Source organism: Ochotona princeps, chromosome 7 (assembly GCF_030435755.1).
Source record: "Ochotona princeps isolate mOchPri1 chromosome 7, mOchPri1.hap1, whole genome shotgun sequence".
Taxonomy (NCBI): Eukaryota; Metazoa; Chordata; class Mammalia; order Lagomorpha; family Ochotonidae; genus Ochotona; species Ochotona princeps.
Window position 1 is genome coordinate 30039148 of NC_080838.1, and position 21658 is coordinate 30060805.

The 21658-nt window shown below is 37.5% G+C and overlaps 1 protein-coding gene and 1 pseudogene across 5 annotated transcripts in view; one reads left to right on the top strand and one right to left on the bottom strand.

Annotated features, from left to right (window-relative positions):
- Positions 1-21658, bottom strand: part of AFG2A (AFG2 AAA ATPase homolog A) — a 220650-nt gene that overhangs the window by 93591 nt on the left and 105401 nt on the right. The gene's annotated exons all lie outside the window — the stretch shown is intronic.
- LOC101521018 (large ribosomal subunit protein eL20-like) lies at positions 9553-10088 on the top strand (annotated as a pseudogene).

Sequence of the window (21658 nt, forward strand, 5' to 3'; positions counted from 1 at the left end):
TGGCTCTTGTTTTGGATTGGCTCAGCTCAAGCCACTGCAGCCATTTTTGGTAGTGAACCAAAACTCTCTTCTCTCTGTAAACCTGCTTTTCCAATGAAAATAAATATTAAAAAAAGGAAGGGGGGAGGAAATATTAAGAGCAGTCTTTAAGAAGTTCATGGAAAATATAAATTATAAAAAAGTTACGTAAACTTACCTTTTAACTCTATAATCATTTCAAAATTTGTTTTTACTGGAAAAGCAGACACATACCTTAAGACTTTACTTTTAGAGCCTGGCATGATGGCTTGGCGCGGTAGTCTAGTGGCTAAAGTCCTCGCCTTGAATGTGCCAGGATCCTTTACGGGCACTGGTTCTAATCCTGGCGGCCCCGCTTCCCATTCAGTTCCCTGCTGTGGCCTGGGAAAGCAGTCAGGGATGGGCCAAACCCCAGGGACCACGTACCCTCCTGGGAGACCTAGAAGGCAAGACGCTCCTTGCTCCTGGCTTTGGATCGGCTCAGCTCCGTCTATGAAAACAGATGGAAGATCTTCCTCTCTGTATCTCCTCCTCTCTGTGTATCTCACTTTCCAAAAAAAAAAAAAAAGAAAATATTTACTTTGAATATTCTGAATTGAAAAAAAGGATTATGATTGTGATATAGAAATTAGGCCACCAATGGCACTACTTATTGGATTATCAGTTTGAGTCTAGGCTATACTGTTATAGACCTAACTCTGACAATGTGTCTGAGAAAACAGCGGAAGATGTCTCAGGTACTTTGGCCCTTGCTCCCCACATGGGAGACCCAGATGAATGAAATCCTGGGCTTGTGGCTTAGACCTGGCCATGCGCTAACTACTGGGACCATGTGGAGAGTAAAACAACAGGTGGAATCTCTGTCTCTCCCTCCAATTCGGTTGCTCTGCCTTCCACATAAATAAATCATAACAGAAATGTTACACAAGAGATTAATGAATATCTACACAATTACTAAAGAATAGCAACTGCATTTCAATTGGTATAATTCCAATTGATATATTTCTTTTATTTTCTAAAAATTTCTTATTTTTTATTGGAAAGTCAGATATACCCAGAGGAGAGACAGAGAGAAGACGTTCTGTCCACTGGTTCACTCCCAAAATGCTCCCAATGGTCAGAGCTGAGCCAATGTGAAGGCAGAAGCCAGGAGTTTCTTCCGGGTCTCCTACACTGAAGCAAAGACCCAAGGCCTTGGCCTGTCCTTGACTGCTTTCCCAAGCCACAGGCAGGGAGATGGATGGGACGTAAGGCCTCCAGGATTAGAACCAGTGAATATATGGAATCCTAGTGTGTGCAAGGTGAAGACTAGCCACTGGGATACTATGCCACGCTAACTATAGAGTAATTTTACCAAACAAATTTTAGCTATATAACCTCCAAAGAATTTTAAAATTACTTTATAGAGGAATCGTTCACATGCCTAAAATCATCATTTTAAATGCACATTTAAAAAAATAAATGCATATTTCAACAATTTTTAGTAGACTTACAAATTTGTCATAATTTAGCTATAGAATGTTTCATTGTCACATGATTATAGATATTTCTCCAGATAACCCTAACTATGCCCAAGGAAATTACTGATTCAGGTTTTCTGTCTATATAGTTTCCTTATCTGGACATTATTTAAAAATTAAATAAAAAAAAAATTCAGCAACTTTTAAATTAAGAAGTGGCTTTCTAAACCTTCATAGTTTTTACAGAATTTTCCAAATGAAGCATCTAAAAGTTAACTGAAAATCCTATATTTGCACTAAAAAAAATTTTAAGTATTTTAAGACTCAGGAAGAGCCTGCAAACTTCAAATTAATGCTGCACTAAAAACACATGTAGACTAACAGAATCATTAAATTAATGGAAGTAGCATTTGTTGTTTGCTCCAGTACATATACCAAAAAGAAAGTTCAACCAGAAATCCTAATCAACAATACTTCAGTTATATCAATTTCTAAAATCCATCAGAAAATTATCAAAGTAATAAAGCACTGAACAAAGTAATACTGGGCATAGACACTTTAAGCTAATCTAAAAACTTCAAATTTCAGTAAGCATTAATTATTTATTTATAAGAACATATTTCGGTTTTGCTGGGCTAATTCAAGAACATTACAGAAATGCAATAACCTAGTCTACTTCCTAGGCTTTACATTTCTATTGGGAAAACATACTACATGGAATAATTAAAGAACTTAAATGGAAAAGAAGGAACAAAATGTTAAAATTAAGGAACTGGGGTAGTGAGACATCATATAGGGAGAAAACCTCTATGGGCTGGAGGGATAGTCTGAAACATGAGGCTACCCTAGAATTCCACCAAAGGAAGCCTGATGGTTGGAAAGGACAGTGCTTTCATCACTCGTATTAAGTGATTAGCAGTTAGGGATGATATGAGGTAAAGACGATAATGCCAGAAGTTGGGCATAGTAATTTGTGTTGTCTGTATTTTCAGGAAGAGGTGTATCTTTATTTTGTTTGCAATAAAACTGATAGCTACGGGCAAGTCTCTACTCTACCTCAAGTGATTTTTTTAAAAGGATATAATCTTAATTATGATTCTGTGTTTTAGCACTGAGGCAACTAAATAGGATGAGAAAAAATCTCCAGCCAATACTACTGGTATTTTTGTCTGTATTAAACTTGACTTTTCTCTAAGCAGTATTCATGTAGCTACCAGGAAGAAAAAGAGCTAGTCACGACATCACTTTTGCACCTCCAGAAAGAATACTTATGGAAGAGGGAAAAAAAAAAAAAAGAGTTTTCGCAGATTCTAATTACATAAGTTTGGGTCTGGAAATATACAGAACACAGGCAGTGTAGGCTTGCTTATAGTTGCATCATGTCAGTTGAAGAAAACACAGAACAAACCTTTCGGCACAATATTCTCTGCACATTACTTGCTGTAACCTGTCTGCAGCAATCACAGGAAGGAAGTCAGCAGGAAAGGGGAGGAATGCCAGAGTGTAAGAGCCAAAACGGCTCATCACTGGCAATTCAAGAGAAAAAGCATATTGTTACAACTCAAAATAAGGTTCAAATCCAGTTGCTAACATTGTAACGGTGCCCTAGATTGAAGAATAGTTTTTATACCACTAAGAAGGAATCTAATCTAAAAATTAATAGTGAAAGTCACAAAAAATACATGCTGAAAAGATTTTGTAAATCACGTATTATTTTATTCATTTCTATTATTGCTATCCTACAAGTTAATTAAAGATTGCTTATTAAATTTAATTTTATACTCCGAGCTTAATACAAAATAATATTGATACTCAAACTCTACATGTTTCCTCTCCCACCATATTCACATATGCAGGAACAAAATCTTTGCTATGAAGTCCCTGAGATTAATATTTCCTTATCAATACATTGGTACATATCATAGACTAATTTCAAGAGGAACTCTAAGTATTTAATTTGAACTGAAATTCAGCTTCATTATTTTCTCTGCCCAAGGTTGTGATGGTTCTTTGAGAAAAGATGATGACTGAGGCCATCACTCCAGGTTTTTGGAAAGAGGAGTGACAAGAGCAAGAAATTAAAATATAATAAGATAGTTACTACAGGCCGGCTAAGGACCAACTCCATTATGCTATGCTCTATCTGCATTTGATCCTTTCACCTTTCTGGCTGATCTGCTTCCAAAAATCATTGTATAGCCACCCACTCTTCACCACTCCCCGAAAAAGCTTCATTGTTTAATTTTAAAATCATTTCTTGCTCTTGTCACTCCTCTTTCCAAAAACCTAGAGTGATGGCCTCAGTCATCGTACACAAATAACTTACTGTGTTAGCAAGGAACTCTTTGCACTCAAAAAAGAAAACTGAGATTTTTTTTCATTCTCATATGAATCCATGTTAAAACAGTTGTAAAGGATGTAATTTCCAAACTACTATAAACATTGAAATTTGAACTTAAGACCTTACATCCACTCTTTAATGTATTCCTCAGATTTAAGTCTACATAGACTAGTTTGGAAAAATTCTACATTGTTCTTACATTTCATTGTTAACAATTGCTCTGCATCATTTACACCCTGTAATAATTCTGAGAAACTTATATATACTGCAAATTTAAAAAGCATCATTTAACCAAGAGACTTTTGTATTTTCTTTTTATCACCCATGTTTTGGCTATTCAGTGGCACGTTTTTTCATGGTGCTATAATTTTGTTGTTGTTGTTGTGGCTGCTGTTCTAATTCATACTGGTTGTTGACCTTATTTCATTGCTTCCCATTTATGAGAATGTATAGTGATGGAGTACTAGGGACTATCAAAACCAGATGTGGGGACACAATGCAATATGTACCTCTGCTTCCAAATCAAAGATGGATTCCCAATGAAACTGTTGGAAATGTGTAGACAATGGGATGCTGGACTGTCTGACACTGTCTGTACCAGCAGTGTCGGGAAACATTTAAATAACAGACTGATGGGATTATGACTCCATATGAAGAACAATGCTATTGTAGCAACATGGGGAAAATTGTCAGGGGAGGGAGTTTGGAGGGAAGGTCTAGTCTATATGAAATTGCACCACAAAATTAAAAAATTCAAAATAAAAATTTAACCAAAAAAAAACCCACCCACATTACACTCATATATACCTGTCTATGCTACATTTCTTCACATTTGGTTGGCATTAGGATCATTTATACAGTTGTATAAACATGTTAATGACTTTGTGGAAATATTAAATTCAAAAAAGTTAATTCATTGAAGATTAATTTCTTAATGAGACAGAAGGAACTGTCCCTTAGTTTCCTTCCTTGAAGAATTCATCTAAATAAGTGTTTAAAACTTGTAAGATTCAATTTTAAAAATTTAATTCCACTTTTTTCTGAAGAGTATAAACAGCCCGTGCTTACACAAAGAGGTATAACATAAATCGTTACAACAGTACCCCTCAATTCTCTCAGATCTGAGACATACGTAAAAATAACAAGACAGATGATAGCTACAAGGTCTTCTCTGCTGAAATGACTGAGAAAACAGCAAATCCTAATTATGCTTCCCAGAATACAGAGAAAACTAATGCTTTCTCAAATTTCTCTCAAATTTACTGCCAGGGTTTGGAGCCTCAGGTCCTTAAAATGTATGTTCCACTCCCACTGCATGTGGATTCCATTTTAGGCAGCCAGAGTCTAATAAGAGATAAAATTGAATTATTTTGGGTATGTATTTATGCTATGAACATCTAACACATGAAAATTCCTCATTCAAGGTATTAATTTGATTAGTTTCTGAAAGACTGGTGATACAGTTTGCCTGTTAAAGATAACAGAGCTGAAGAAGAGAAAGTTTTTTAGAACAGAAATGAATCTGGAACTGGGATTACAGGGCACCTGGTGAGACAGAAGAATCACCAGAGGCTGAGACACCACAGCATGACAAGACGCTCTGGAAACCAGTGAGAACATTTCGCTAAAATCACTGAAGGTCTTAAATCATTTAAACTTTGGGAACTTTAAAATGAAGTATACAGTGCAAAAAACAGACCCTGGGTACTTACATCATGGGTTTAACCCTTTGTGATTTCAAAAGAAAAATGAGAGCCTGGACTTGGTTAACAGAATGGTTCTCTGACAAAGTAAGATGAAAACACACCTGAAAATTAGGGGCTTTGATTTTGATAACTGGAACTCTTTGATTTATCACAATCCTTTCATGTTATCTATTATCTGGATACTAAACAGCTTAATTTTGAGCTCAACAGTATCTAAAATTAATTAACATGCACATGTGTTTACCTGATAAAGAATTTCATTACAGGTTTGCCCACTCAAGCCTCAAACCAGGTTTATGTATTTATTTCCACAAATTCTGGAAGATTAACAGGACTCTTTCAGAAAGGATTTGCATCTAAGACATTTTCTGAGAACTTGCATTTTAGAAAATAATTGTACTTTTCCGTCATATTTAAATTTATATACAACTCTTCATTGACTTATATTTAATTTATAGTGTGGTGTATGAAATTACAAGTTTATATTTTTTCCCACCAACATTTTCAATGTTATTTCAGCTTCTATTTACATCTAGTGTGGTTGAGAAATCACTCATGTTTCTTTATGTTATCTGCTTTTCCCACCTGAATGCTTGATGTTCTAATATTTGAATACAATAACTAACTGTAGGCTTTCCTCCTCTCTATAGCCTTCAGCTCTCTGAACTCTTTAATCTCAATTGTTGCATATTTAATTCCAGAGAAATTCTCAGTTACTAATTAACTCAAAACATTTCCTCCCCTCACTTTACTTCCTGGCTCTTCTTCTGAGACTTACAGTAGATAAGTGATGATACCGCTGTCACTCACATTTATTCAATGTTCTTACACTCTTTCCACCTTACTATATTTTCTTGATGCCCTCTAAAAGGATTTCTAGACCTAATCTTTCAAATCATGAATGAATTCTCTGGCTATTTGATCACCTTTTTTGTCTTGGTTAGTTTTCATTTTATTGATAGTATTTTCACAGATCTAATAAATTCTTAACTGTTTTTGTACTTTACAAACTGAGGAACTTTATGCTTTCTGAGCAGATCATTTATAGTTATTTAAAATACATGCTGTGTACATTCCATGTATGAAACTTTTGGCTGCTTCAGGCAGTAACTATTCTGTTGGGGTACAGGGTCCAGCCGGACTGTGCTTTTTCCAAGGAGCACCTCGGAAGGTCCCACTTTGGTCTCAGTCACTTTCTCTTTTTATTCTCAAATTTCATTCCCACTACCAAAGGTCTGCATCCAATAGCAGAGGTCTCAAGCGTCCCTGCTTCTATAATACTTGTTTTATACCAAGAAAGAGGAGACAGAAGAAACTTGAGTTGTCTGAACTTGTTGCTAATACGACTCTCCCCAGGGTCAGGCTACTCCCAGATTGTGCTGACCCTAATGTTCTGTTTTTAGGTGGCACTGGACACCCATTTTTCTGCTTTTGGTACAGGCATGGTGAAACCTTTGTACTGCTCAGGGGAAAAAAGGCTCAATCAGAAAACTGCACCATTTTGGTCTGGGGTACCTGGCAAAAATGATCCTAGCTCTTCTTTAAGAAGTAACATTACATTACATGATTCTAAAACTGAGTAAATTTTCTCTCTTTCCATTTCTTTAAACACTGTACTAATTTGCTCTGATATTAGGTCTTACTAGCTTCGCAGGGTTTATGCTAATTTGCAATATCAACCTGAAACTTTAAGCACTAACAGGAAGCAAAACAGTTAAACAAGCTTGAAAATCATGCTTTGTGTGTCCCATATAAAACTACATTCAATTTTTATTATGCAAAATTTTGTCTGGTGTTTGGTCTATGGATATGAAAGACCAAGAGACTCTAGACAGTGGGCCATATGCAGAAACACTAGTGTTTTATAATTAGTATTATAAAACATGTGAAGCTACAATCTTCAGTGACTATCTCACAAGGACCACACGTATTGATTATTTTCTAACTGAATAGAACTGTCTCTTATTTTATTTTTGGTAACACGCAAAATAAAAATACACAACAAATTCAGGTTTTTTTTCTGTTGACATTTGTTATATAACAGGATTTTAAATAGTAAAATTATATTAAAAACAAATGTTATATTGTTTCTAAACTGCACTAGAGGACTGCTATAAATCATTGAAACGAATTCATTTGCAGTCTCCAAGAAGAAAAAAAAGCCTGAAAAGCATCATATAGACATGCTGAAATTAAAACATTCACTAATCCATTATTACTGAATAGAACCCAACCTTCAAGTGTACTGAGTGTACCAGTCATAATGTACTATGATCAATTCAGTAATTTTCATGAGTCTGAATGAAAATCTGTACCAGGTTCTATGTGGACATATTTAAATCCTGATAGAGCTTTCTTTTGTTTAAAAAATGGTCAAAACAGGTTTTTGCCCCCCTTATTGAGGGAAATGTGTCTGCTTTTAATCGTATCTAACATTTAAGACAAGTTAAAGAGGAAAAAATACCACCTTTATAATTACGGAGCTTTATACTTACTATGTGGTTCTCTTACATAGCATCTTCGTTCCTCAACTAAAGCTGTGCTCTTTGTGGATATTAAGTCATTTACAGATTTCCCTTGCATCTGGCCCTCAATGCAAGGCACAACACAGAAAAAACTACAATCCAGGCTTAGATGACAATAGAACAAAAGCCAGGAAAAGCACACTGAGCATACCACATTACTAAAAGCATGCAAATAAAATGAATTACATAACTTATACAGTTTATCCTTAGATTAATAGAACTTTGCCGAAAAAGATAAAAAAACAATCTTTCAAATAATACTAAAAGCAAATGAAACCAAAACATATTCAGAGATGGATAACTAGGCTGCATACTTTCCAATATTCCCACCAATCAAAAGGTAATATAATAAAAACACTACAGATTCCAAGAGTAACCAGAAAAACTCTCCAACCCATAGGCTTAGATTCCTGTTCGCTCTTCTTCTCATTTGCCAGCTTCTGGGAAAATTCACAAATTTTGTGGTCTGGAGACAACTGACATTTTCTAACTTCATAGATGACTCAGGAACTAATAACTTACTGGTTAAGTGTGCAACACTTTTCAGTGATTGTGTGGGTCAGGTCCAGGGATAGGTTAGGCTAGGAAAGGTTTCAGCACTTGTTGGCACCCTGGAGAGCCATGACAGGGTGTGGATTGTACCAAACTGGGCTAGGCTTCAACAGCCACCAGCCAGTGCAAGATCCAAGGCTGGGGAACTCTGCTGTCTCCTCTGCTGGGCTGCAGCTCCCAATGACAGGTAAGGCTATGACTCCCCAACAAGAGAATTGAACTCAGCGCCTGGCCACAGGCCTGATCCTGGAGTGTAGGAGTCAGAATTGGGTCTGTTCAGTTGCTGATGCCTATTCAGTGGACAGCATGCCTAGATACACACAGAGAACCACGACAGCAGCTCATCTACACCAGTGGGGAACATCAACTGCTTTGTCAGAGGATGGAAAGCACAACAGGTTAGACCACTCTCCTGGCCAGTTATGTTGCAGTTCCTGGGTCTGTGAATGCATTTAGTTGGACTTCATCAAACAGACCTTGGATCAGTAAAACCAACAATGTTTCAGAACTATCGAAACCACTTAAGGACACCCTCACAACACTCTTCCCCACATCAGGGCTTCTCAAGAGTCATCAAAGATTGTCCCCCATACTTGCATGCTATTATAGTTTGACCGCAAACAATGGCACCTTCTCCCCTTGTCCCCCTGTAGACGGGGGGGGGGGGACCTAAAGCATCTGACTAACCCACCTTTCTCCATAAGGTCCCCCCATCAGAATCCCACATGGGCATACAGCACTCTCTACTATGTAAACAAAATTAAAATGTAAAAGCAATAAAATATAAATAAGCAAACTCTTGTTCCTATCCCAAAGTAAAAAAAAAAAAGTTCCAATGTCAAGGGGACAGCACATTCTCTGTATTATGATATAATAATAATAATAATAATAATAATAATAATAAGCAGCATAAGCTTTTTCCAGGTGGCAGAGGTTGCGGACAGAGCGCTATGAAGGCCTCAGGCAGCCTCCAGGAGTACAAGGTGGTGGGGCACTGCCTGCCAATCCCCAAGTGCCACACATCAACCTTCTATCGCATGTACATCTTTGCGCCCAACCACGTGGTGGCCAAGTTGCTCTTCTGGTACTTTGTGTCGCAGCTCAAGAAGATGAATGTGTACTGTGGACAGGTGTTTCAGAAGTCCCCTCTGTGCATCAAGAACTTTGGCATCTGGCTGCACTAAGATGCCCACAGTGGCACAGATAACATGCACCACGAGGACCGCAACCTGAGCACAGGGGGCGCTGTCACACAGTGCTACTATGACATGGGCGACTGGCACCCTGCCTGCGTCCACTCCATCTAGATCATGAAGGTGGAGGAGACTGCAGCCAGCAAGTGCCGCCAGGCAGCCGTGAAGCAGTTCCATCTAAGATCAAGTTCCCGCTGCCCTACCAGGTGCTGCTGCATCAGCACAAGCCGAGCTTCAACACAATGAGGCCCAACACCTTCTTCTGGGGGCCATACTCCTGGCACGCCCAATAAAGCTCAGATTGCAAAAATAACAACAATAATAAAGATAGCAAAAATATTTTAGAAATGGGGTGTTTTCCTAAGAAAGGCACACAAAACTTTAAATCTTCATCATGTTTGTTTTGATCTCATTTGTTAATACAATTCTGCATGTGGTACACACATTGACCAAAGTTTAGATTTTATGCTATGCTTACCTCAGTATAAAACTAGAAAAACCATAATAAAAAATGACATTACCAAATGCCTAATATTTAACTTTCATATTTGATGGCTTATACACTGAACTTGCATTATCCATTCTTACTTCCAAGACTTTCACTTTGGTTGTTGTTAAAGCTCTTTCAGCCTCTCAAACTGACTTTATTTAAACAACTTACATTTTACAGAAAGGCAAAGAGGCAGAGACAGAAATTCAGAAAGATCTTCCAACCTTGGGTTTACTCCTGAAATATCTGCAACACCCAGTAATGGACCAGAAAAAAGCTACGATTCCAGAAATCAATACAGGTCGCTGGCAAACAGCCAAGCACCTGAGCCACCACTTTCTACTTCCAGGGCTATATGTTCCTAGGAAGCTGAAACTGGAAACAGGGCCAGTATCCAGGACCAATACTGTGACCCGGAATAAGGGTGTGGCACCATAACCGTCACACCAGATGCCTTCACTGCTTTTCCTTTTTGATAAATATTTTGAATTATTGTTTTAAAGAATAAAAAAATATTAAAACAAGATTATATGAAAAAATCACAAGGTCAAAGTTAATATTCAATGATTATACTTAAAATAGAAACTTCAATTTAGTAGAATGGAAATAGATTTAATTTTTGTCAACTCAATTCAAAATTGAAAAGAGGTAAAAAAATTCCTTAAGAAAGAAAAACCTGGAAAAACAGAGATCAATTTCCCTTAAAATACACAAATCCCTTAGTTAATAATTATAATTCACTGGAAAATTATCCCTTTGATCTTACTTAAATACTGGAAAGGAAAGAGCTATATCTAAGTTCTTCTGTTCTCCAGGCTGAAAAATGTCATTTCAGTCCAAAATTATTGGAGATCATCCAAAATGTGCATATTCTGGACGTGATCTGACCAGCAAAGAGAACAATTAAACTATAAATGCAGTATAGATGCTATAATTATTGTAGTCTGAAATGGTTTGAGCAATTTTAACCTCTCTTCAACATGGACTAAAGCTTCTATGCACCAGAAAACATGGAAAATATTTTCATCTAGACATATTACTATCATGAAATAAATGTAAATTTCTGGACATGTATTTTGTAACCTTCTGAGAAAATTCTATATAATATTAGCATTGTCATTTTTATTTCCATAAATCTTAGAATTTACATCAAGTTTCAGAAACAAGGAAATATAGAGAGCAATGTGAAAATTAACAATAAACTTGAAAAGCAAACTACTAATCCCCAAAGGACTAACCTTAAATAGATTTAAGTAAAAACCGAATTCACTTTGGCATTTTTTCAATTTACAGCTTCAGAGTGCCTTTGGCACTGAAAGGATAGTCTTCTCCGCCCGGCCCCCTGGAACATGTCCTCTGAGGATACTGTTAATGATGGAGAACAGGTGTGGAGCACTCGCTACAGAAATAAGCCTTACCCATCACCCAGTATCCACCCCCTTGCATTATTTTCTGTTGAGCTTGAGTAAGAGAGGAATACTAGACTAAGTGAAAATCCATTAAACCATATATTTCCTACAATTCTAACCACTGAAACTGAAAGCCGATTCAATCTGAAAAATAGCAAGATATGAGTGGCTGACAAAAGACGGATTTCCTCACTTAATCATCCTCCTGCATTAACAACTTAATTTCCTACCCGTCACTTAATGCTAGATGTTCTATAAACGGGTTTGCATAACAGGAATTGAAGGAGAGAAAGGAAATACACTAGTACATTTTCCTGAAAGCCTTCCTGAGTGACAGTATCACACAGAACTAGGGAGAATGCCTTGATTTATCTAGTGGTGACCTGTCAGTTGGTATGTACCTGTTCCTGTGGGTTCTGCTCATGCAGCACTTGAAGGATCCACCTGTAATTGACAACAGTATCCTGCACAGTACTGACACAAGTGAGAAACGCCCATGCAAAACAGAAATGTTCCTCAAATGGATAAACGCCAGAGCTGGGTATCTGCCTTGGGAGGCATACACACTCTTTGACTGTTTTAATTTCATTGTTTAAAGCTTTATTCTCTCATTGTAAGGTATCTATGCTTTATCTTGCAACACCTTTTAAAAATTAATTTCAGAATTTTTTAACTTTGTCTTAATGAAGAATTGGTATCAAAATAATTTGTGATTCATACATAATTCAGTATAATTTTAAAAATACTTTCAAAATATATTTTAGGTTTTTAATTTGGTAACAAAGTCTCACAACAATCATACTAAACAATAAGCATCTGAAGCCAAAATCAAAACAAATAATCCTGTAAATACATACAAGTGTCTCTACACAAAAGACTATGATGTACTGAAACAACACCTGAAAAACAGACAATATTGATGATCATGGATTCAATAATATTCAGTTGGAAATTTCTCCAAAGAGAACACAGACTCTAAAAAAATATACCCTCCCTCACAATTCTTACCTGGATTATTCAAAGAGTAACAATTTGTTTGAAAATTTTATTTAGTAATGCAAATGAGCCAAGCTAGCCAAAACAAATTTTAAAACTGAATAACAAGACTGACATTGTGGTGTGGTTGTATAAAAGCAGCAGTCTGGAACACCAGCACTGTGTATGGGAATTACACATGCTCCGGCTCCCTGACTCCCAATTGCGGAAGAAACAGTGGAAGACAATTCACATGGGTAGGCCCTGCCACCTACGTATGATGTCCACGTGAAGCTCTAGCTCCCACCTTTGGCCTGTTCCTGCCCTAACTAGCGTGGCAATCTGGTAAATGAATTAGAGGATGCCAAGATACCTCTTCCTATTTCTTTTATATCACCAAATAAGTATTAAAAATATTTCTCAAATGAAGAATAGAGTTGCAGGAAAACAAGCCTCATTGTATGTTCTAATATAAAAATAATCAACACATCAATGGTTTGACAAAAGCAAAGATAGCTCATGGAATCATGAAACAAAATAGATTTACTCATACATGTATAACCAACTGATTGTTACCAAGGAGCAACAGAAAAGTGGAAGAAAAGACCACTCTGTGGTAGTGACATGCAGATGTACATATACTTCTTTTTTAGACTCATGATACATACAAAAATTTATTAATAAATGGATTACAATCTAATGTGAGACTATACTGTTAAAAGTAAAACTACAAAACTTTTATAAAACACAAACTTCCTTCCAAAAATGGTTCTCAGAAAATTATACACTTGTAAAACATAACTCAGATCCGTATCTTAACATTAATTACAAAATTGAACTTAAAGATTTAAATTTTCAGACAAAAACCCATAAAAATCTAAGGGAAAAAAAATCTAAAGAAAAGTTTACAGACATCGCATTTGGCAAGAATAAAGCACAGGCAACAAAATCAAATAGTTTAGTATTGCACCATGCAAGTGTACTGCATACAGGACTGATGTGCTGCAGGGTTTACATTGCTCCTTTTAACATCTACCTCCCATAATGAAGTGCCAGTTGGAGGCCCTGTCACAAGACAGCATCCTGCTAATGTGCCTGGAAAAACAAGAGATGCTGACTAAAGTTTCTGTCAGCCATGCGAGATCCCTGCATGATCATCCTGGCTCTGATTTGGCTCCACTTGGGCCTTGCAAGCATTTTGGGAGTCAATCAGCAGCCACCAGGAGTCAGTCTGTCTCTCTTCCCTGTCACTTCACATTCAAAACACACTTTTTTTAAACAAAATATTTTTTTAAAGGACAGAAATCATCCAAGCATCCACTAACAGATGACGAATAAAGAAAATATGGCAGGCTCGGTGCAGTAGCCTACTGGCTACAGTCCTCATTTTGCACGCAACAGGATCCCAAATGGGTGCCAGTTCACATTCTGGCTGAACCGATTCCCATCCAGCTCCCTGCTTGTGGCCTGGGAAAGCAGTCAAGGATGGCCCAAGTCCTTGGGACCCTGCATCCGTGTGGGAGACCCAGAAGAGGCTACAGGCTCCTGGCTTTGGATCAGAGCAGCTCTGGCTGTTGTGGTCACTTAGGGAGTGAATCATCAGATGGAAGATCTTTCTCTCTGTCTCTCCTCCTATCTGTTATTTTTCAATAAAAATAAATCTTAAAAAAATGGCCTACATACACTATGGATATCAATCAGCTTTTAAAAAGACAACCCTGTTACATAAAATAACTGGATGAGCCCTAAACACACCACACTAAACATAACACCCACAGATACATAAACACTGCATGACCTCACATTTACTGGGAATCTTTAGCATCCACACACAGGCATACACATTGACAAAAATCTTTAAAAATACGGTCACATTCACAGTAGCAGAGAGTAGACTGGGGCTGGGTGTAAGGAAAAGGAGATAAAAAGAAAAGGTATTGGTCATAGGGTACAAATCCTCAGACATAAGTTTAAAATACAGCGTGGTGATCTCAGTAAATAATATACACTTGAGATTTATCAATTAAGCAAATCAAGTGATTTCAGCATGTGTGTGTTAGGCCACACAGGAATTAAGTGCATGATGCATGTGCCTAACTGTACTAAGCATTCCATAACACACGCATGTATCCAAATATTACATAACACACCCTAAAGTATTCAGGATTTTGGCCACTCATGTTAATAAAACTAATTAATACAACGAGGGGAGAAAAGGACAACAAGCATGTAACATGTGCAAAACCACAAACCATGTACATTTCATGATATTCTTCACAACAAAAAAATAAGAGACATTACAAGGAACTGACCACTTCAAGATAAAAACACTGTAATAAAATACATTAAGAAAATGAAAACATAATCTACAAACTAAGAGATATCTCAGCTAGATAACTAACACTAAAGTGTTTTCTCAAATATACAAATAAAACACCACTTCAGCAAGAGTATAAAAGAAACCTCAGTGCATCCATACAGCAGAATACTATACAGGAATGAGAAAGGAACAAACTATTGGTATGTACAGCAACCTATATAAAATGCAACAACACATCACATAAAATCAGCCAAAATGAAGAGAACACACACAACATCTAAGAAATGGCTAGACTACAAAAACACATCATTAGTATTCATGAGTTGGTAGAAACAGTGATAGCATGATAAATACATTGCTTTCCATAGAGTTTGTGATGGTGGTTTCCAAACTCTGCACTTGTTAAATCTCGTAGAACTCAGTCACTAGTTCTTTGGCCATGCCATGTTTCTTAATTTAGCTGTATCTGTTTCTCATGTGTAGTCAGGAGCAGGAAAGGTATTTACCTCACATTTAGAAGTAATACAACAGAAGTCTAGGTTACAAAACATGAACTTCAAAGACCTTTGAGACATCAAGGTCAACAATTACAGAAGTCAAAGCAAAAACTAAGCTATAACAAGGTCTGAATCAAAGCTGCTAACTAAAACCTACTAATACTTGTGGACTAAAAGTCAAATGCAAGACTCAGGGATTTAATATCTGAATTGCACTAGTTCTCACTGGGTTCAATAAAGAATATCTTAATAGAAACAACTGTTTCTAAATGATTTAAAATTAAGATCATTCAAGACAAAACAGAGTGGTTTATCCAGCACATAGTCTTGATGAACTACAGTATTTTAGAGCCAGGAAGTAGAAAACAAATTTGTAAAAATAACAGGGGCTACAGCAGAGGAAGAAACTAATGGATTATTGTGTGGCATCAAATCAAGTAACAGTGTTTCAAACAGCAAGAAATAGATAAAGACAGTGGATGTCTTCAATGGAAATGGCAGACTGCTTTATTTTCACTTTCACATTCTCTTTTATCTCTTAAAAAGTAAATTTCTGACTTTAGGCTGTGTAGCCTTCCACTCCAAAGAGAGATCATATGTGATGATTTAAAAAAAAAAATCAGGAGGAAAATCAAATTAAAAGATAACTGTCGTGAATTTTTTTAAATCAAGCATTTCTTTTAACATTTTATTATTTTCATTTTATGAAACAGTTCCATATTCCCTTATCCCCTACCCAATTCCGACCCTTCCACCTAGTTCCTCTATATCATTACTAACATATAGTTCTTCATACACAGTCATATGTCCATCATTGCGGGCATGGACAATGGCAGAGAGTCCAGAATCCTATTGTCAACATATAGTAAACAGTTTCATTGCAAGTCCATCTTTGGAAGCAGAAATGCATACCACACAACATCCTCACATCTGGATGTTAGTCTCCATTTCACAGCTGCTGTACATCCCCTTAAATGAAAAGTCATGATACAAAATCAACAATAGAAAGAAAAATAGAAATTTACAATGCCCTGAAGTTAAATGACATGTTACTAGATAAGACAGTCTCCATTACACAGCTACTATACATCCCCTTAAATGAAGAGCCACAAAACAAAATCAACATCCTAGAGAAAAAAGAAATTAACAACCTCAAGAAGTTAAATAACATGCTATTAAATGACTAATTTGTAGCTGAAGAACTGAAAATCAAGAACCTTCTTGAAGAAAATTATGCCACTGCATGATCTACAAGTCATTGAATGATTTAATCAGAACAAAGTGTTTTGAAGAGATGAAACTGACAGAAAACAACAAAACCCATGCGATATAGTTTCCACTGATCTTTGTTGAAGTGTGGTCTCCTCCAGACAATAAACAGATGGGTTTTGTTTTTTAATCCAGTCTACTAATCTATGACGTTTGATTCAGCTTAAGCCATTTACATTCAGAGTTTAATATGTACAGGGGGTACTTTGGTCCTGTCATTTTGGGAATGGGTTGTTCATTGATTTAAGTCTTCTGTTGTCATTTTACTGGGATGTCCTTCCCATTTGCCTTTGGTTTTGGTAGGTGCTATTCCTCTTCTCTGTCAAGAGAACATCTTGAAGTATCATTTGTAGGACAGGTTTGGAAGAGGCATATTCTTTCAGCTTTTTTTTTTTATTGTGGAAGAATTTTATTTCATTTTCAAAGACAAAAGAAAGCTTTGCTGGATATGTTATCCTAGGCCGACAATTTTTTTCTTTTAGAATCTGGAATATGTCACTCCATTCTCTTCTTGCCTGGAGAGTTTCCTGTGAGAGGTCTCCTGTAAGCTTAATTGGCATTCCTTTATATGTCAATTGATTTTTTTCACATGCACATTTAAGGATCTTTTCCTTATGTTCAATTGAAGAGAGCTTGATTATCATATGTCATGGTGAAGATTGCTTTTGATCAAGCTTGTTGGGAGTTTTGTGCCCTTCCTGGATCTTGTTTCCCAATTCTTTCTCCACATTAGAGAAATTTTCCTTTATTATTTCATTAAATACATTTGCAAACTCAGCTTCTCTTTCTGTACCTTCTGGGACTCCCATAACTCTTAGATTTGGCCTCTTAATAGTGTCTTTCAATTCTTGAATACTTCTTTTGACCTGATCCAGCTCTGATTCCAGGTTTTTGTTTGCTTCCCCGTGATGACAGGAAATACCTTCCAATTCTGAGATTCTTTCTTCTGCTTGCTTCATTCTATTTTGGAGACTCCACTGTAGTTTTAATTTGCTCTACTGTGTTCTTAATTTCTGATATAGCAGCCTTGATTTGCTTAATTGCTTCCTTAAATTCTTTGAACTCTTGCATGAGCTTCTCATTTTTTATCAGAAGCTTTAAAATTAGTCTTATGGATTCTGTGTCCCCCATTTTCTCAATGTCTTCCTCAGTTAACTCTGAGGTTAGCATAGGGTTTTGCTCCTTTGCAAGGGAGTTTTCAGTAATATTCATTGTGCCTTTGTGTCTTCTTTTGCTCTTGGTCATTGTACTTCTGGTTAGCACAGTCTTCTCCTTGGGGCAGGTTTCTAAGCTGTGTCACCCACAGGTCTACAATGCGATTTTACTTATTGCAGTTGGCACACAACTTTTTGCTTGAAGCCACTTGTGCAAATCCCTCCAGGAAGTTCCAGATCTGGGTTCTTATGTCAGATTTCCACCGTGGTCTCCACAGCCCCAGCTCCTGGCTCATCACTCTCCACCTCCTGTGATATTGTGCTGAGGCTGCACTGTTGTCTCTGCAACCTTTCTCCCACTTCCGGTTGGAGCAGGTCCCAGGATCAGAGAGACACCAGGTGTCCTATATAATTAGGTTGTTGGTGGTGCTGATCTTGCAGGAACCTATTGGACGTTAGGTCTGGGTGTCACACGGACCTATTTTGACCCGTACGATGCCACAGTTGGTATTATTTTCCTGTGGGACCAGTGCAATCCACTGAACTCAGTGAGTTCTCGTGAGCTTAGCACATGTGCAGTTGACTGCTGTCCCCTGCAGTCCCAAAGCTATTGCCACAGTGTACAAAATGGCGCCTGAAGTGCCACCACTAGAGTTCTTGATCTGCTGGCTATTAAGACCTGCCCTGGATGGAACCCGTAGAATGCCACGTTGCTGCAGTTCACCGAGTTAGAAATGAGCTCACTCCCAGCTCAGTGCATGCTCCGTCCTTTCCCATGCCCTTTCCTCCTCACGCAAAATGGCGCCCAATTCAGCTCTAAGGGGCTGACTGGGCTGTGAAATCCACTCTGTTCTTGCACTGTCCGTTCTGTGCTCTGCTGCTCTGTCTCTGCTCCTGGTCAAATCAAATGGACCAGCAGGACGGACAGTTCCTTGTCTGGGTTCACCTCCCAAGCTCCCAGTGAAAGGCCCTTCCCACCTGGTTGCTGGTGGAGTTCCGGCTGCTGGTGGAGTTCAGATCGCCGTGCTGGAGTATCCACCACTGCAACACTACACTGTTGTTTTCGCTGCTTTCCTGTTTCTGTTAGTCTCCAGGTATCCCTATGCTGCTGTTCTGTCCTTTCCTATTTCTTGAAATATGTCGTCTCTGCTTCATCCTGATTTAAGGTTTTTCCATCCGTTTAAACATGTCCTTACCCTATTCTGCCATCTTGATTCCTAAATCAAGCATTTCTTTTTTTTTTTTAAAGATTTATTCATTTTATTACAAAGTCAGATATACAGAGAGGAGGAGAGACAGAGAGGAAGATCCTCCGTCCGATGATTCACTCTCCAAGTGAGCCGCAACGGGCCGGTGTGCGCCGATCCGATGCCGGGAACCTGGAACCTCTTCCTGGTCTCCCACGCGGGTGCAGTGTCCCAATGCATTGGGCCGTCCTCAACTGCCTTCCCAGGCCACAAGCAGGGAGCTGGATGGGAAGTGGAGCTGCCGGGACCAGAACCGGCGTCCATATGGGATCCCGGGGCATTCAAGGCGAGGACTTTAGCCGCTAGGCCACGCCGCCGGGCCCTAAATCAAGTATTTCTTAATACGTATTTTTATATGACTTAAAAAGTTCTCATATTTCACATACTTTGCTATCTACCAATCCAACCTGAATTGAGTTTCAGGGTCTGACTTCATCATGGCCCAGACATAGCTGTTGTGAGAATCTGGAGGAGTCAAACAGCTGTCTTATAGCTCATGGTGATCTTATAAAGAAGCCAAAGGTATAAAAATGAAAGAATAAAATGACAGGTTATAGCCTTAAGGGGGGGATGAGCTCCTTCTCAACTTCACTTCCTAATTCCTTCTGATCTGAAAGAGAACTTACTTAGTGACATAATGAGATTTTTAAACATATAACACAAGGCAAGGCAAAGCAGCAAGATAGAACCAACTTTTCTGATATAATGGAACCACATTTAATTAGTAGCTCTGTAATCTTAAAATTATTCTCTTTAAGAGATTATTGAAGATGTAGTGTCCTCAGTATTTAAAGTTAATACTTTCTGAGAAATGACATATGAAAAATAATGTTCAACCACAAATATGGTTGTCTTAAGCAAATATGAAAATAATGAAAACTATACTATATCCTATACACTTACACCATAAAAAGCATGATACCTTTTAACTAGATATGAAAGTCATCACCAAGTATTTCAAATCTTGTATCTGGAAATTTACAGATGTAAGTTACTGGATTTTAACTGAGCGCTGAAAGATTGCTATAAAGTAATAAGACACGTTAAAGTAATGAGAAATAAGAAAAAGAACTGCTGATGTAAAAATGAGACATAAGTCTCATCTACAGCACCTGCTTCTGGCAGTAATTTAATCAGTCATTGAAAAGAAACATTAGTGAAATTTTATGTAATTATTAGATACTGCATTTAAGTATAAGACAATCCATACATAATAATTCAAGGTTACAAACTAATTTTCAAATATCTTAGTGACTCATATTAAACAATAAAATGACCAAAAAAAGTCTATCCCACTCTTGAGGAACAAACACTCTGTTCCAAAAACAATGCCCACAAATTTTGTCTTTGGGTGAAGTTTAAGAAAGAAGTGTGAGATGCTTCATTTTCAAGTCTGATTTAGACAAACAATTTAACTTGAGAGAACAAAGACCAACAATCATTTGCTAGATGTTTATTTTTGTGATGTTTTTAACAACAATTTCCAGTAACCTACCAGGAAGATACTTCTCCTTCAGATGCAACTCTTTTCTGACTAAATGTATTTCTGAACAAAATGTATGCTAAATTAATAAACGGAAGGAAAAGCAAACAGAGCTGTCAGTTTAAAATTATGTTCTTAAAAGGTTTAGGGGTTATCATCTGCGAAACACAAAGAGATTTCCTTCTCAACAGCATTCCAGGACATCACTCTTTCCTGCCTACCAGCAGACAAGATTATACTTGTCTGGAATGTCAGTTCTGAAGTATTTACACAAAGGCTCCTTTTCAGGATCTTATTGTGAACACAAAACAGGAAATACAGTAATACCATCAGAATATGTAAAACACGGGTTAGTAAGAACTGTTCCTCCCTTACTAAGTGGTAGGTTAATCTCCAGGAGGTGTAGGTGAAAAGGAACACACATCTATAAACACGCATCATGAGTAGTTTGCAGTGGGCCAGCGCTAAGGTTCGGGAAGATAAACTCCATAAAACATGAAGAATTTTCCTTCCAAAACTGTATTTAGTGCCTGAGGCTGGGTCCTGAACCCCAAGTGACAGGTCACTCTCTGCAGGTTCTAGACAGGCTGTGCAAAGTAAGAGATGCTAAGACAACCAAGATGAAGGGGAGTTTGCCTTCCACTTCTCTGCCCATACTTAGGATGCATGCTAGGCTTCCAGAATAGAATTAGACAGTAGTTTGAATCCTCTACTTCAAGATTCCTAGTATATACTCTATGGCCCAGACACCTAGGTCCCACAGGCTCTTTCCCGTGCTTACGTATGTGAGAAAATGAAAAAAAAAAAATTAAAACGTACAATTCACTGATTCACCAATTTCCCTACTTCTTCACAAAACAGTGCTTTCCCTATTGCTTTGCATCAAATTCTATTATGGCTGTGTTTATCTCTCCCATAAGCTAAGGAAAGAATCCACCTAGTTTACCAATAATACTGTTTAACTGTAATACCTATTAAACTCACTCAGTACCTGGTGCATTGGCTCAGTGGCTAAATCC